The sequence below is a fragment of the Phyllostomus hastatus genome, unplaced genomic scaffold, assembly GCF_019186645.2.
Source record: "Phyllostomus hastatus isolate PE091 unplaced genomic scaffold, TTU_PhHast_1.1 phas_contig_16, whole genome shotgun sequence".
In the NCBI taxonomy this organism is placed as follows: domain Eukaryota; kingdom Metazoa; phylum Chordata; class Mammalia; order Chiroptera; family Phyllostomidae; genus Phyllostomus; species Phyllostomus hastatus.
In genome coordinates this window covers 4,033,477-4,049,238 of record NW_025333643.1, presented here as the reverse complement: position 1 = coordinate 4,049,238, position 15,762 = coordinate 4,033,477, and the positions used below count along the sequence as shown (strand labels likewise).

Here is a 15,762-nt window from a genome sequence, read left to right as displayed (position 1 = left end):
AATTATTTTCTGTTCCCTGGCCTCCGAGCTTGTTTTCATAAGAAGCTAAGTAGTTCATATGTAATTATAAATCCCAGGTGTTGTGTGGGATTTTAATTAAAATAGTGAGGTCTAAAGTGATTAGCCTGTATCACCCATCCATTTGTTCAACTTCCTTTGAGTTCACTCCATTATTTAAACGTTTATAATGAGTGCAGGTTTCAGTAAGTTCTGGAAACAAGAGCAGGAAACAAAGTTGGTGAAGAAAAGCAGGACTGAAGCAGATACCCAATTAGGGAAAAGATGGCAGGCTGACAGGAAGGCACAGCAGCCCCAGTTGCTCACTGTGGACATGTGTGTCGAGGTACAACAAGCAGTCCCCTATGTATGGTGTGCTTTCAAGGCCCTGGGAAGCATCTGCCCTCCATCCTGAGACAATCGTACCCCCCTTCCAGTGAAGGCCTCTCACATTCCATATTCAGGCACATTAGACACTTGATAACAGTTGTCCAAATGTGTCAGGAAGAATTTTCCCTTTTCCAAGCCATTCTCTTAAAATGCAGATGTTCCTTAAAGAACAATCTGAACTTTCAAGTTATGAGAACTTTTGGGGTTCATCACCTTAATTGTTATCAAACTCTGTTCTGAGGAGCTTTTGGGGAGTCTGAGGCAAAGAGGGAGGGGAAGACCCAGACGAGTGATGCTCTCAGTCCCTCACCCCTCCACTCCACCAAGCAATCTACTTTTACCTGTTTGATATGCATTTATACATGAACCAGTAGTTGCTCTACCAAGAAAGGTGTGGGGGGCATTCGAAAGCCTCTGAAGTAGTGCCCTTTTGTTTGACAAAAGAGGCCCAGAGAAGTTGAGAGAAGGGTTCAAAGTCACATAGTAAACTCATTCAACAAATATAAGCTGAGCACCTACTATGGGCCAGACTCACACTGAACAAAGATGAGTACTCTAAACCTCTGCCATGGCTCTTCTCTCTAGGATGGACCCTCTGCAGCTTTGGAAGGACACATGGGGTGATGTCAGTGGGGAACTGGACAGACTCCCCCTGACCAACAGTCTGTCCCAGGCAAATGATCCTCACACCCCCCCACCCTGTGGATGATGACATCTCTCTGGTGCATGCAAAGGGGAACAGACATATGTCTGAATATTATCCCCCCATCATTTCATTTCATCCTTGCTGAAGCCCTGTGATATGCACACCATTAAAGAAAAAAATATTCACCCTGGTTGGTATGGCTCAGTTAGTTGGAGTGTTGTCCTGCAAACCAAAAGGTCATGGGTTCGATTCCTGGTTGGGGCACATGCCTAGGTTGCGGGTTCAGTCCCCAGTCAGGGCATATTTGGGAGGCAACTGATTGATGGTTCTCTCACATCAATGTTTCTTCTCTCTCTCTCTCTCTCTCTCTCTCTCTCCCCCCCCTCCCTCCTACTCCCCCTCCCTCCCTCCCTCCCCATTCCTCTCTCTCTGGAATCAATGATATACCCTTGGGTGAAGAATAAAGGGAGGGAGGGAGGAAGGAAGGAAGGAAGGGAGGGAAATATTTAATGATTTTTGTTAAATATAATAAGACAGACTTTATTCAGGACCATTGTGATAGGTATTGGGACTACTGCAATGGAATTGTACAGTGGGGGAGAGAGATGGGGCTCAACTGTGAATACAGCATGGACCAGTGGAATTTATAGCCAAAGAACAGGGTGGAGATCCACAGATGGAAAAGTACTAGGGGTAAACATCATGGGTAAGGGGCATTCTGACTTAATAGACCTAATATGATTCTTGCTGAAGACCAGCCAGGGTGATCAGATATTACCTAGGGTACGGTGGAGGATAAGAAACCTGGTTAGATATCAAGAGTGATCATATATCAGCGTGAGGGAATTCTGATTAGACAGACTTAGCAAGGTTTTTGCTAAAAGCTGTATTTTATAAGGGAGCACACAAATGGGCCTAGGAGAAGGTTCAGGAGCCTAACTAAAGTGTGTCCAAGCAAAGAATCTTTGGCAGTACCTACAGTGTGCCAAGCAGTGCTAGCATATGAGGCTACAAAGGTGATTGAGATATGGCTGTGTTCCCAAGGAAATTCCAGCCTAACAGGGGAGAGAAAAGCTCTACACAAATAACCACAATGCAAAGACAATTCTAAATGCCATGAGATACTGTTAACTGTCTAGCCTTGGAGTTGGGATTGGGAAGAGAACAGACACATCTAGCCAGGAGAAGTAGTGTTGGAACTGGGTCTCTCTCATCTTCCCAACTTTCAGGTTAGGAATTTGGGAGCTGGAGTCAGGGAGCCCTTGTTTCAAATCCCAGCTGGGCAATGGATGGGGACAGTCTCATCTGAAAAATATGGGTGATAGTAGTTTCTGCCTTGGCAGGTTGCTGTGAGGATTGAATTAGATGACACCTGTCCAACTGTTAGCCTCACTAAATGTAGCTTGTATTTCTAGACTTTAGAAATAAGTCACTGCTCAGCACAGTGCAGAAAGTGGAGAGCAAACAGTGCTGAACAGGATGTTTGATCTTCAGGTACAAAGAGCAATGGAAAGGAAGGCATGCTGGGAAATACCATGGGAAAGCTGGGTCCAGGTGACAGAGTGGCCCCACAGATGCCAAACTGAAGATCTGGGGCCCTCCTTTATTAGCTGTAATAATTTTCCCTGTAGTTTCCCTTAGGATTTTCTATATACAAGATCATGATATCTCCAAATGTAGTTTTGCTTCTGCTTTCAAGTCTGAATGCCTTTATTTCATTTTGCACCTAATTGCTGAGCTGCTTTTAGCTCCTTTTAATTTTGGCTAGGTGAGAGCCAACCCTGGTAAAAGTTAGGGCGAGATAAGGCTGGTCAAATAAGGGCATAGCCAGGTTAGTGCCAGGCAGATGTCTTGAGCTCTGATAGGACACGTGCTCCTGGGCACCCTCACCTGATGAGCAGAGAGGCAAAGCACAGGTAAATGCTCTTCTTCTATACTCATAGCTGGAGCATGTTTCTGGAGCATCCAGTAAATTTTATTGAGCCTTTCCCTGGTTCTTGGGGCTGAAGACACAGAGATGATTCAGACTTAAATTTGGCACTTACAGACTAATGAAATAGTCTGGTCAGTAATTAAGGAATTATAACACAGCTTGAAAAGAGTTATAACTGCGGCCTGTGCAAAGTTCAGAGAAGTGCTGGGGAAGGAAACAATTTAATCCTGTGTGGTGGAATTGAGAAAAGCCTTCAAGGAAGTGACATCAGAGCTGGAGTGTAAATAATTGATTAAAAGCCTGCCGGGCTGAAAGGAAGGGACCAGGCATCCTGGCAGAGACAAAACGATCTGCAAAGGTATGGGGTATGAAAGAGCAGGTCTATTTAGGAAAAGTGGTTTATCAGAAGATGAGGTTACAGGGTAATTTGTGATGAGATGGAAAAGTCTCCTGTGTGATAGGGTCAGTTTCCAAAGTAGAACCCATTTTTTATTAGTTTCCAGAGTAGAACCAGCTTTTGAATGCTGCTTCTTGGGCTTTTATTGTGCTGATTGGAGTAACAAATAAAGAACAGAAGTCACTGAGAAAGCTAAATGGGTTTATAATAGAAGTGCATGGTGCTCTCCAATAAATCATGAAGATTGAAAAGTGAGTGAAAGAAAGAGGAAATAAAGCAGGAGCTGATGCAAACTAAAGTTTTGGAAACGGGGGAGGGAGATTTGAGGGGGAGCAGCTGACACAGGGAATGGCACTATGTGGTGATAGATGGGACAGAGGTTCTTTAGGATATTTCTTGCCTTTTTAAGAGTCTTCATTAAATGTTTATTTTCCATCATTTTTCTTCCCGAGTATTGGACTTGCATTCCCATTGACCGTAATTCCATAGATTAGACACAAGGCTACATTTGTGCTGTACGTCGTATCCATAGGGCTTATCTTGTATATCCTATTATCCTGACAGCAGTGGCAAGATATTAAAGAATTCTGAATAGGGGATGGGTGATGGGATTTGTGATTTTAGAAGGATTGTCTAGCATCTGTGTATAGGATGGCTTGAAGGGACCAAGACCAGGATCAGGATAACCAACTAAGAAGCTGTTGCAACAGTTGGGAGGAGTTGTCATCAAAGGCTAAACCAGAGCAGTGGTAGCACAAATGGTCATTATGTCTGCTCTTCAGTAAGCTGTGATGCAAAGTCTCAAATCAGGCCTGAGAGTGAGGTTGCAGCAGCTGGGAAGAAAACTCCCTTTACCCATGGGGTGATGAAGATCATAATCATAACTGAAGGACTTCAGTTTTCTTTGTGTAAGTCACACCCACAAGGAAGCTCATTAAAGCAGCCAGGACTTTGGTCTGGCACCTGCCAGACTCACCGTGGATGACTGCAGCAGAGATCTTGAAGAGGTCCTGACAACACCACTTTCCTTTTGCTCTCATAGACTCATGCATAAGTTCCAGGAACATTCTTTCTTTGAGAGTGAATAGGGTCTGTCCTTATATTTGCCAAAGAAAGCAGCCGGAAGTCAGGTTTGCAGTCAGTTGCTAAGGAGATGGTTGCAGTTGGGCCTGGCCAAGTAACCAGCCAGATAGAAAGTTCTTGAATGAAAAGAGACATGGCCCCAGCTCTCCCTCATACACATGGAACTGGGGGGAAAAGTGGGAGTCTTACTCATGTTTTCATCTTCACCAGCGTGGCCCAGCCTGACACCCAGTACCACATTATTGCTTAATTAATAGTTCCTGAATATATTAATGAATTAGCATAACATGAAACCCTGAAAATGGTCTTGCTGGTTCAGGACTGTGATGTGTTAAAGGCAAGATTCATACATTCACTCATTCATCATTTAGTGAGCTCCTCCTACCACTCAGCTTTGGTTCATAGTCTTGGCTACATACGGAGTGTTTTTTAAAATCAGTCCACACTCCAGACCAATTGCCATAAACTAGAATCCTGTCTCTTTAGGGAATGTGGTTTATCAGAAGATGAGGTTACAGAATAAGTTGGAATTAGTATATTTTAAAGCTCCCCATGTGATTCCAAAGGACAGCCAAGATTGAGAACCACTGTTAGAATTACAGATGAATATCATATGGCCCCTGCCTATGTAAGGATCAAAGTCTAAGGGAAGGATGTTCAAATTTACTCATTCGGTCAGTAGAATATAGACTGCTAAATGATTTAATAGAGATATGGAGACAATACTGTGGGAACACAGAGGAAGGAATGCTTAGATGTGGCTAAAGGATGCAGGAAAGCTTCAAAGAGGAAGGAACTTTTGAAATGGGTTTTTGTAGGATGAATAGAAGTTTATCAATATCCCCCTTCCCTCCCTCCCTCCCTCCCTCCCTCCCTCCCTCCCTCCCTCCCTCCCTCCTTCCTTCCTTCCTTCCTTCCTTCCTTCCTTCCTTCCTTCCTTCCTTCCTTCCTTCCTTCCTTCTATTCTTCCTTCCTGTCTTTCTCTCTCTTTTCTTCCCATCTTCTTTATCAATCTTTCCATACCCCCTTTCTTTTTTAATCCTCCTCACCTACTTTATTCTAGGCAGGCTCTGAAGTTGGTCCAGAAGGAGACAATAGTAAACAAAAATGAGGTCCTAACCCTCAAGGCTCATACTCTGGAGAAGGGAATAACATGTGCAGACCTAGAAAGGCTGAAAGAACCTGAGGTATTTGGGAATAGTAACTTCATTTTTACTGGAGTAAAGGAATCAAACATGAAGGGAGCATCATGCCAGCAACCTAAGAAGTTTAAACTTTCCCTTAAAGGCATTTGGGAGCAAAATGATTGTGTGATGAAATTTAAAACAGTGTTTATCACATTTTAGGTGGTACCTAAAGTGGTCTAAATCAGCATGCTGCTTATGTCCGGTCTCCTCTATAATCTCATTTTGGTGGCTGACACTGCAGAAAACCCTGCTTCACAAAGATAGGGCATCGGAAATGGAAGCAGGCTTTTCAGTGCTTTTATGACAATCCTAGGGTTGCCTTAACTTCAATCCAGAACATATACAGATCTGAAGTTGTCTTAAATATACTTTTAAGGCTACCATCATTTGCTATCTCAAGCAGTGGATTCTCTTCTAGAATGGACAAAGTCGATTCACCTGCTAATGACAATCTGTATTTGCAGCCTCTCCCCAGTGCTAGTATCACCGCCTCAGCTCCATCTCAGATCATCAGGCATTAGATTCTCATACAGAGCAGGGCAACTTGGTCACATGCACAGTTCACAGTAGGGTTCGTGCTCCTATGAGAATCTAATGCTGTCGCTGATGTGACAGGAAACGGAGCTCAGGCGGTACTGGTAGAGAGGTGGAGTGGCTGTAAATACATATGAAGCTTCGCTTGCTCATCCACTGCTCACCTCCTGCTGTATGGCCCAGTTCCTAACAGGCCATGGGCTGGTAGAGGTCTGTGGCTCAGAGGCTTGGGGACCCCTAGTCTAAATGGTGCATAGATGTGGCATTAATTAATACTGACTCCCACTGGTTTTCAGTCCTTCAGATTATCTCCCAGAGAGTCTCAGTTTGGTGCTGGTAGGTCTTTAACATCCACCTTACACTTGCTTATCTTTCTTTTGAACAAAGCAGAGCCTTCTTTAAAATGCCTGCATAGAACTTACATTGTTTTGTTGTTATCCTATTTATTTTCATGGAAACCTTATATACGTGACAAAAAAAGTAGACGGTTGTTCATGTCACAGTGAAGTAAACTTAAGCTGAAAATAAGTGGATCCATTTTAAAAATAAATAAAGCATATGATGTTATAAAAGACATGTAGATCGTAGTGAAGGTTATAGTGGGGATAGGTAAATAACTGAAGGATAAATCCAATTCATCAATATTTCTTTTTATGGGTTAAGTATCTGGTGTCAAGTGTAAGACTCTTTGCCTAGGCTTAGACCCCAAAGATTTCTCTAATGTATTTTTCTAAAACTTTTATGGTTTTATATTTAAGTCTGTGTTACTCATTTTTGTGTTACTCTTTAAATGAGTTATGAGGTTTTGGTTGAGTTTCAGTTTTTTCCCTGTGGATGTCCAGCTGCTCCAGTACCATTTGTTGAAAAGGCACTCTCCTTAATTGAATTGCTGTTGTGTCTTGGTCAGAAATTACTTTGGCATATTTGTGTGGGCCTATTTCTTGGTTTTCTATTCTGTTCCACTGATCTGTAGCTACCTCTCCACCAATACAAAAGCCTTGATTCCTGTAGCTATGTAGGTCTTGAAATTTGGTAGACTGATTTCTCTCATTTTATTCTTCTTTTTAAAAATTTTTTAGCTATTCTAGTTTCTTTGCCTTTTCATATAAATTTTAGAATAGTCTCATCCATATCCACAAGAAATCTTGTTGAGATTTGGACAGGAATTGCATTAAATCTGCACATCCATGTAGGGAGAATTGACATTTTTCTATGCTGAGTCTCCTAATCCACGAACACTGTGTACTCCCCACTTATTTACATCTTTTATTTCTTTCATCAGCATTTTGTAGTTTTCAGCATGCCAAGCCTGTACAATTTATTTGTCTGAGAATGTACTGATTTCCCTTAAGAGGAAATTTCATTCCTTAAGGGTATTTCCACTGAGTCTAAGATTCTGGGTTGACAGTTCTTTTCTTTCAGCATAGGAAAAATCTTGTGTCCCTTCTTTCTCATCTTCAGGTATTCTCATGAAAAATCTGTTGTCATTATCATGGGAATGTATTGTTTTTCTCTGGCTGCTTTCAAGATTTTTTCTTTGTCTTTAGTTTTTAGAAGTTTAATTATTATGTGTCTTGATTCTGTGGACCGATGTCCCTTCCAAATTTAGAAAGTTTTCAGCCATTATTTCTTCAAGTACCTTTTCTTCCTCACTCTCTTTCTCACCTCCTTGCAAGGTGATTACATGAATGACAGATGTTTTGTCATAGTCCCACAGGTCCCTGGGACTCTGTTCCTTTTTTTTTCCAGTCTATTTTCCCTCTGATGTTCAGACTGGGTAATTTCTATTGTTCTGTCTTTCAGTTCACTGGTTCTTCTCTCTCTTCTCTCCATCCTGATGTTGTGCCCAACCATTGAGTTTTGATTTCTTATAAGATTTTGCAGCTCTAAAATTTCCATTTGGTTTGTCTTTTATTTTCTGTTTATCTGCTGAGGCTTTCTAGTTTTTCATTTTTAGGATGATTATTTAAAAATATTTGTCAAATAATCCTAACTTGTCTGTCATCTTGGCATTGGTATCTATTGATTGCTTTTTAAAAATTCCATGTGAAATCTTTCCATTATTGATATAGCAATTAATTTTTATTGAAATGCTGACATTTTAGGGATTATGTTACAAGAGACTGGATCATATTTAAGTCTTGTTTTGTCTGGCTTTATGTGACACTGCTGTGGCAGACAGCAGTGGAGAGAGGGTGCACTGCCTCATCACTTTAAGGTGGGGGTAGAAGTCCAGGTTCCCCACTCAACTCTGTGACACCCGAAGGGAAGAGGGGTCTTCATTACTGATGTGGGGGCTATTTTTGCTCCTCACTAGGCTTCTTCACGGGGACAAATCCCTGGCTGTGAGATATGCCTCCTTACTGTTCCCCATGTGGCCCCCTCTGACACTGTGGGGGATGGGTGTTTATCTCCACCTGGTGGGGATGAAAGTCCCAGCTCCTGTGAGGGACAGTAGGGACACTATCCCAGCAGGGGTGTTGGGTCACCTTGTTGCAACTCCCTACTTGGCCTTTGCTGGCTAGGAGGCGAACAGTACTTCAGTGTTTTCTGTGGTGTTTGGCTGTATAGAGAAGTTACTGCCGAAAATTTTCTCTTTGCTAGGCTGCCTCTTCCCTGGTCCTTTGATTAGGTGCAGCAGGCTTTGGGGGGAGGGCAGCTTTCAGTTTTGTCTGTACCCATGGGCACCAACTTTCTGAGTGGCCAACTTCTTTAGCTGAGGGTCTCAGATATACGTGAACACACAAAAACCCAGAGAACTAATTATTGTTTCATTCTTTGGACCCATTCCCATTCTGGAGATCCTAGCTGGGCTGCCTTTGCCTCTCCACCTTGCAGAATCATATTTGTTTTAAATATAATGTCCAGGTTTTTATTTGTACCCAGCAAAAGAATAGGAAAAGGCACCTCTTCTCTGAAGAAGATGTGTCAGTGTGCTTTAAAAGCTTTCCAGGAAGCCCAAGTGGAGAACCACCCGTATAGGCTGTGAGCTCCACAAGGGCAAGGACTGTGTCTATCCTTTACTTATAAAACACCTATACGTGATCTTTTAACAAAGATCTTTTGGATGGATGGTTGGAAGAATGGATAGATGGTGGATGAGTGGATGGGTAGGTAGATGGGTAAATGGATGGATGGATGAATATCAAAATGAAACCGACAGCCAAACTGATTCACACTCACCTGTACCCCTGTACAAACAATACATACTCCTGTCTAGATACAAGTCTGGCTCCAGAACCAGCAAGAGAGCTTGACCAGCAGGTGGCGCAGAGGAGCCCACAGGTGTGCGGCTTGGGCTGCCGTTGTATTCAGACACCAAGTCGCTTTTCACCCAGAGACAGACAGACCTTAAAGAAACTGCTAATTACCTAGGAACACTCTGTTGAAAACATCACATCTGCCTTTTGTTTCTCTTCTGACAGCTCTTTTATTTACTTCAATATCACGATTTTTTTCTTCTCAAGAAGAGAATAGCCTGGACAACTTTGGTCTTTGAAAGTGCCTTCCTCAAGGCTTAATCTCCAGAGATTTGGAACAAAAAACATTATTCATCATATCCTAAAATAATATGTGTGTGTGCTGGGCTTGGTGTGTGTTCACTGTGTTCTTGTCTAATGTCAGTGTGGACATTTATACTTCCAGTACCATGAAATCTTTTTAAAAAGTGTTTCTTGCCTTCCCTTCTCTTCCTACCATAGTGAAAAGGGGATAGGGATGTGAAGCTCATTCAAATGACTTTAGGAGGTAGGTGTCCCTTGGGCCTTTAATTAATTAATCAACTTACTTACTTTTGTTTTTCACTTGGGACTTTACATGCAGCTTGATCTTCAGTCAGTCTTGGATCTCAGTGCAGGCCACCAATGCCTACAAACTCTAGAAGCCCATTTCCACATCTTTAAAATGGGGGCAAAAGTGACTCCTTTACTGTGAGGTCACTGGCACTGCGAGGACTGAATGAGTCAATAAGGAAAACCTCCCAGCCCAATGCTGATATGCACAAAGACGGAAATATTACTCTTCTTGTTATTCATTGCTTTATGAGGCCAGATGGTAAGAGATAACAGAGCTGAGCTTTACATACTTGTTTTGTTTGCCATTTAGTGGTGATTATCCTTCAGCTTCCTCTTCCTGTGCCTAATTTTAAAAATCTCAGCCTGTCACACCACAGATGGAGGATGGGAAGAGCGGAGAAACAATCAAACAAATTCAACCTCCTACACACTTAAGCCAAATTATAAAATGAGAGATCATAGAGGTACAGGAGAAAAAGAGTTGATGCAGCTAAGCCATTTCAATCCTTCCACTCCCGATGATTGAGTCAGACATTGTTGTGTCCCCTTTACAAGAAACCACAAGATACATACAATCAAAAACTTAGGACCAGCGAAAATTGTCCTTCTGCTAAGCTATTAGTTTGCTTCCATTTAAATGACACTAGAATCTTTTATTTAATCCTCTTTCCCTCTTTGCTCTGCCTTTTCAGAAACTCAGATTTGTGGTTCACATGGAGAGGTTCTTTAGGACCCACCCTTGGTTTAATCCATATTTGCCTAATATTGCTTTATTTAAAAAAAAAACTAGTGAATGGTAGGTATTTTAAGGAGCAACTGATTTACATAAATAGATTTTACAAACAGAGATATGGGAATCCAGGCAGCCTCTTTCTTGGTTCACTGAATTTTTTTTTCAAAACAACTTTATTAAGGCATAATTTACACACCATGAAATTCACCCATTGTAAGTGAATCATACAATTCAATTATTGTTGTTAACTTTACAGAGTTGTACAATGATCATCAGAATCCAATTTTAGAACATTTGCCATCAGTCACAAGAGACCCCTCCCCATTCCCGTCCCTTATCCCAGGCAATCACTAATCTACTTTCTGTCTCAATAGGTTTGCCTATTCTGGATGTTTCTTATAAATAGAATCATACAACATGTTGCATTTTGTGCCTGGCTTCTTTCACTTAGCATCAGTTATGTTTTTTGAGTTCACCCATGTATAGTATGAATCACTATTTTGTTCCTTTTTATTGACAAATAATCTTTCATTGCAGGGTACAACATATTTTGATTACCAACTTACTAATTGATGAGCATTTGTAATGTTTCCACTTTTTAACTTGGTGTAAATAATGCTATATGAATATTTACATACAAATTTTTGTGTGAACAGATGTTTTCAGTTCTCTTTGGTATATATGTAGGTATGTAATCACTAGGTCATATGCTAACTATATTCAACTGCTCGAGGAACTGCCAGACTTCTCCACAGTGGCTGTACCATTTCACATTCCCACAGCAGTATATGAAGGTTCTAATTTCTCCACATACTCTTTAACACTTACTGTCTGTCTTTTAAATTGCAGCCATCCTAGTGGGTATGAAGTGATATCTCATTGTGGTTTTTATTTGTACTTACCTATTAAGTAATGATGTTGAGCATCTTTTTATGAGCTTAAGAACCATTTTTGTATTTTCTTTGGTGAAATATCTGTTCATATTTGTTGTCCATTTTTTTACTTGGGTTGTCTTCTTATTGTTGAGTTGGAAGAGTTCTTTATATGTTCTGGATATCTCAGACATATGTCAGATATATGATAAATATTTTCATCCATTCTGTAATTTTTAGTGGTGCCTTTTGAAGCACAAACATTTTAATTTTGATGAAGTCCAATTTAGCAATATTTTCCTTTATTTATTATGCCTTGGTGTTGTATTTAAGAAATCTTTGCCTAACTGAAGGTCAAAAAACTTTTCTCCTATGATAACTCTTACATTTAGGTCTGTTGTCAATTTTGAGTTAATTTCTGTGTATTGGGTGAGGTAAAGATCTAAATCCATCTTCTGCATGTAGATATCAGTTATTCCAGCACACTATCATTGCATTTGTTTGCTGCCTCCTTCCATCCCTCCCTCCACTTCAGCATGCCCAGAAATGAGCCACACCTTGCCTCTGTGGCAGCCTCAGCTCCCAGTTCCCCATCACTTCAGTTCATGAGACCAACAGACTGTCTTGAGAGCACACAATCCCAATTCCAGTTTTCCAAAAGAGAGAGAGAATTGGACTGATTGACTTATTATGGGTCAGATGACAATCTCTGGTCCAATCACATGTGCCCAGCAGTCGGGGTTATGTGGTATAACTATGGCTGCCAGGGCTCACACCAGGGTGGATGACAGTTTTCAGAGAAGGAAGCTTGTTGTGAGCTGAGCAGGTATCCCAAAAGGTGTCTACTCAAGAGTCATTATATCATATTCCATGTTCTGGATCTGATAAACTAGCTTGACATTCCCAGCTCAGGGCTCACAGGTCATGTTCCTAAAATTTGTTCTTTCTTGACCTGTGTTCAAGTGTTCATGAAAACAAAGGAAACAATTGAATAATTGACATTTAAAAACTAAAAGATTTCATGTGAAAATGTAGCTTTATTCTTCATTTTAAAAAACAGGCAGATCTGGGCTTGTAGCAATTGGTGGCATGTGAGTGACAGCAGTACCCTTCGGACAGAGATCATACGCTCCAGGTTACCCCAGTCCCCACCACTCCCTTCTGATCCACATACAGTCCCCTGGAGTAACTTCTCCTCCCTGATGCTGTCGACATTTGAATGTGTGTCGCCACCCCATGAAAAGCCTGTTGGGACCACCGCATGACCACAAGGTCATATACCTCTTGCATCTTATCCAGAGGATAACTCTTACCCCAGCACTGCCCTAGATGCTAAGTCCAAATCCTGCAGCACTGGGCTCATAATAGAATTCTGCTATTTGCAGCCAGTGGCATTGATAAGCCTGGGTGTTTTGTGGAAATTATGCTCTGGCCAGACTCAGTGAGAATATGCAGTATTTGAGGCACCCTCATGCATGATGCCCTTTTCTAAGAATTAGAACAAAGAAATTAATACTCTGACTTACTTGACCAGAATAACCAACCAATGCAAATGTGGCAGAGGGTAGAGAAGTTTGGACTGAGGAAAGAAAGGGTACATTCTCACATTTTTACTAAAGAAGATAAAAGATGTGCTAAGAATGTGAAAGGTATTTCCTTTTTAAAGACTTTTTCCAGTGGAGTAAACCTAGTTTTTGTTGTTGTTTTTAAAAATTAGTGCAGTTAGTTCTTATTCTCCCTATTATAAAACCAAGACATTCTCATTGTTGAAATCTTGGGAAACACCAAAAAATAATAAACATCAGTCACTACCCAGAGGAAACCAGTGTTAATATAATATAACAGGGATTCACCCTTGCTCTAACCCTCTTAGTTAACAGAATTGGCACTGTCTTGTATGAACAATGTCTGTTGCAAATTTAATCTCATCATAAGCATTTTCCCATATCATTACTGGGGCTCCACAAATATGATTGTCAATGACTGCATGATGTTCTATTCTATAGCTATCTGGTAATATATTTAGTTCCCAAATGTTAAATCATTTCCTATCATAAATAATTTTACAGTGAGCATTTTTCTGCATAAATTTGTATTCATGTTTTGAATTACCATGAAAGAAATTTCTAACAATCAAGTTTTCATGAAAAAAATGGGAAAGTTAGCTGAAAGGTATCAATATTCATCAGTAGGACAAATCTTATCTCACATTTTTTGTTGGTTTAAACATCCTTGTGAAAAAGTGCCCACACTGTCTGCATTTAGGTCCTTCTCCCTGTGCCTTCCTTATTCATTTGTGTCTCATTTCCTCAGAACCCATCCAGGAAACCTCTCTTGAGTATCTATCAGGTGTCAGCCTGGTGCCAGCACAGGAGAATGGCAGTGAGTGAAAGGTGTGGTCCCTGCCATCAAGGAAGGGGCATCCCCTCGATGGTCACAGGTATCACACTTCGGAAGCAGTAGTGGACAAATTCCATGTCTTAAAGAGGCTCCCTATTTTCTTACGGAGAATCAGCTAAAGATAGTATAAGATAGGTGGTATAAAGATCAGTATTAGAAGTGCTGTGGGTACACAGAAAAAGGAACAACTAAGTGCTTCAAGGCAAAATGGTGCTCCAGGCATTGGAGATGGCACAGGCAAAGGCACAGAGGTATAAAAGAGCTTCCTTTCGCCGTGGCCCCAACATGTCTTTCCAGACTGATCATTCCACATTCTAGTCCACTTACAAGGATTTCCTCCTAATTCATTGAACTCAGCTGTGTAATTTTTTTTAAATCCTCATCCAAGTATATGTTTATTGATGTTAGAGAGAGAGGAAGGGGGAGAGAGAGAGATATGTATGTGAGAAAGAAACATCAATTGGTTGCCTCCAATATGTGCCCCAATGGGGATTGATCTCGCAACCTAGGTATGTGCCCTGACTGGGAATTGAACCCACAACCTTTGGTGTACAGGACAGTGCTCCAATCAGCTGAGCCACCTGGCCAAGGCTCAGCTGTGCACTTTCATTCTTTCTTTTACTCATCCTTAAATTCCTCTTCCTTCCTCCTGGTGAATTTCTACTCATCCTTTTCTGATGTTTTTCTTGACATCAACACTACCTTGGGAGAGGCAGTTGCTTCCTCCTTTGTCCTGTCACCTACTTTGATCTTACCTCAGTCATCACACTTCTCCCAGCTGAATTCTAGAATTTTTAATTCAATATTTGATGCTGTTTATCTTTCTTTTTATGCTAATTGACAAAGTTCTTAAAGTCAGAGGCAGAGTAACTGTTAGGATTCCATTTGGCTGTGTGTGATTAGCTAACCCAGAAGTGGAGAGAGAGTCCTGGCTGGTAGGGGAGCCCCATTATCATCAGAGACCTCAACTTTTTCCAAATTATAACTTTACCTTTCTCATTTTGTGGCTCTTCCTCATGGTCCCAAGATAGCTGCTTAAGCTCTGTTTATCCTGTCAACATTCCAGCCAGTTGGAAGAAAGAAAGGCCACAGAAAAGATCACATTCTCCCTTTTAGGTTGCTTTCAGAAAGTTACAAACAACATTTTATTTCCATTTCTTTGTGACTTAGTCATATAGCAATCCCCAGCTACAAAAGAGCCTGGGAAATGTAGTCTTTATTGCAGGCAGCCATGTACTCAGCTAAAAGCAGAAGTCTATTCCTAAGCAGAGGAGAACTGATATTAGATGACTATTAGCAGTTTCTAACATAGTGAAAAACAGCGAAAGATCAGGGATGATCCCACTGAGCCAGACTGGGCTGGCTGGGGCTTCCCTGGGTCACTCACGAAGGAATTGAAGGAAACACAGCAGCGACTATTAATTGAGCATTTCCTGTATGTCAGGTGCTATACTAAGTGCTTGCTTTATCCCCTTTTCAGAGGTGAGGAAAACTGAGTCTTGGTGAGGTGAACTATCTCGACCAGCTAACTGGGGCAGGAAGAGGATTAGAGCAGAGCTCTACTAGTTCATAAAGCACTTGGGTTCTTAACTGATGCCCGATTCTACCACCCAAATGACCCAAGCCGTGTGTGGGCCAGCAGTGCTAAAATGGGAAGGGGTGAAGCCACTGGGAAATCTCTCCAAACCCTCAAATTCCTCTTGCCTCCTCTCTTTCGCTATTAGCAAAGATCCTTGCCCATAAGTCTCTTTTATCTAAAACCAATGTCTGCAAGTTTTTCTTAGGAAAATAATTAC

General features: G+C 41.3%; 2 protein-coding genes across 5 annotated transcripts in view; both read left to right on the top strand.

The window, feature by feature from the left end:
- The window catches only part of ATG7 (autophagy related 7), a 379,417-nt gene that overhangs the window by 66,166 nt on the left and 297,489 nt on the right, over positions 1-15,762 (top strand). The window lies entirely within an intron of this gene.
- HRH1 (histamine receptor H1) overlaps positions 1-15,762 on the top strand; it is a 95,819-nt gene that overhangs the window by 66,182 nt on the left and 13,875 nt on the right. For 2 of the 4 annotated variants that reach the window (XM_045832083.1, XM_045832084.1), the window contains one exon: positions 973-1,223. The exons of 1 other annotated variant lie outside the window; for it this stretch is intronic. The gene's annotated coding sequence lies outside the window, so the exon portion shown is untranslated. Of the gene's footprint in view, positions 1-972; positions 1,224-3,253; positions 3,325-15,762 lie in introns of those variants that run through there. One more of the 4 variants, XM_045832085.1, reaches the window with a different exon arrangement.